The 1,798-nt window shown below is 46.0% G+C and overlaps 1 non-coding gene across 1 annotated transcript; it reads right to left on the bottom strand.

Moving 5' to 3' along the window:
- Positions 1-201: 201 nt before the first annotated feature.
- Trnai-aau (transfer RNA isoleucine (anticodon AAU)) lies at positions 202-273 on the bottom strand. Its single transcript has one exon. It is a non-coding gene; the product is annotated as a tRNA-Ile (tRNA).
- Between the last annotated feature and the right edge of the window lie 1,525 nt (positions 274-1,798).

The raw sequence follows: 1,798 nt of genomic DNA, 5'->3' as shown, positions 1-1,798 counted from the left end.
GAGAAATACATCTGTAAAATGTAATTCAGACTGCCTCGTCCCACCTTCTGCTGTACCGCTTTTTCAAATGCTTTATCTGCGCCATTCGCCTTATTCACATCTGAGAGTAATTCTTAAAAAAACGCCTGTTGCTAATTGTTCGTCATCACAGATACTGTTTGCTATACAGCCACGACGCGCAACTGATTTCCAAAATTCATCTTTCTCCTGTGAGGATGGAACTTACGACCCCTGGATTATTAGTCCAGTGCTCTACCACTGAGCTAAAGAGGCGCGGCCTAGCGGTACTCTTGGGTACTTCGTCCTTACGGTCGTCTGCATCATCAGACTTCAGCTGACAACACTTCATATTACAGGCTAATATTTGCAGCTATGGCGACCCATTACTGCTTGGCTACACATCTGACACGTAACCGATGTGCTCTCCAAACAACAACACTTGCATTTCAGAACATGTCTTTCACACATGTCTACAAAATCACCTTCACCTTCAAATACAGATTCCTTGCGACTGACAGAGACGTAGGCAAAGTTAACAGTTGCTATTTCCATTAAATATCGTTAATCAGAAAGACGGTAATTTACATCTGCATCGGAACAAAATTCCGTTCCGCTCAGCGTGTGGGTCGAACCAACGACCCTGGGATTGAGAGCCTGACGCTCTACCGAGTGAGCTAGCCGGCTACCGCGGTGAATACCTGCCGGGTAGCACGTCACACAGTACTCGTTTCGGTTGGGTGGTCCCATACAGTTTCTCTCCATGCAGCCTAATGTTTTCCTAACGTCACACTCATCACGTACTTCACTTTTATGTCATAATCATTTCTGAGAGGTAAAGAAATTGCATGACAACATGCAGAGCTAGTGGCGTCAAAATTAACACACATACTTTATGTGACTCAAAAGCCGAACGAGTTACTTTACAACCTTGTTTTATATGTGCAAGTGCCAGTCAAAACTCGCGATGTCGGCACTCTGCCGACCATTTCGATAGTTAACACCGGTCTTGTTGTGTGTGTTTCAAGCTCAAGAGCATCTCCAAGCAAAAAATGGTCAACAGCAACATTCAGACGGTTTCGTACTGCTCAATTGCTACATTAAAACGATATGTTTCTTTTTCAGAACTGGAAAAACACAAGCGTGACAGCATTCGAACCTGTAATCTTCAGATCCGATGTCCGACGTCTTGTCCATTTTTCCACATGGTCACTGACGACCAACATTTACTTGTATGCGACTCATCTCGAAACGCTCACACCCCTGAGGAGTTGTGTTTTCGTTCTACACAGCCGCTGCCCCTTGCTCTTTCCCACCCATTCGTTACATTCAACCTCTAACGAGACCGATCAAATATAGACTGAGAAACAAGACCACACACTTTGTGCATTCGGAATCGAAGGCAGGGCGTCCCTCGCCGCATTTGCTACGATGGCCATTTGCTACTTCTGCAGAAGCGGCGGCGGCGGCGACGACGACGACGACGACGACCGCGAGAGGCTCTGAGATATGTGAGAAATACATCTGTAAAATGTAATTCAGACTGCCTCGTCCCACCTTCTGCTGTACCGCTTTGGCAAATGCTTTATCTGCGCCATTCGCCTTAATCACATCTGAGAGTAATTCTTAAAAAAACGCCTGTTGCTAATTGTTCGTCATCACAGATACTGTTTGCTATACAGCCACGACGCGCAACTGATTTCCAAAATTCATCTTTCTCCTGTGAGGATGGAACTTACGACCCCTGGATTATTAGACCAGTGCTCTACCACTGCGCTAAAGAGGCGCGGCCTAGCGGTAC

Source organism: Schistocerca gregaria, unplaced genomic scaffold (genome assembly GCF_023897955.1).
Source record: "Schistocerca gregaria isolate iqSchGreg1 unplaced genomic scaffold, iqSchGreg1.2 ptg000169l, whole genome shotgun sequence".
NCBI classification, from domain to species: Eukaryota; Metazoa; Arthropoda; class Insecta; order Orthoptera; family Acrididae; genus Schistocerca; species Schistocerca gregaria.
This window is presented reverse-complemented; position numbering and strand designations above follow the sequence as displayed.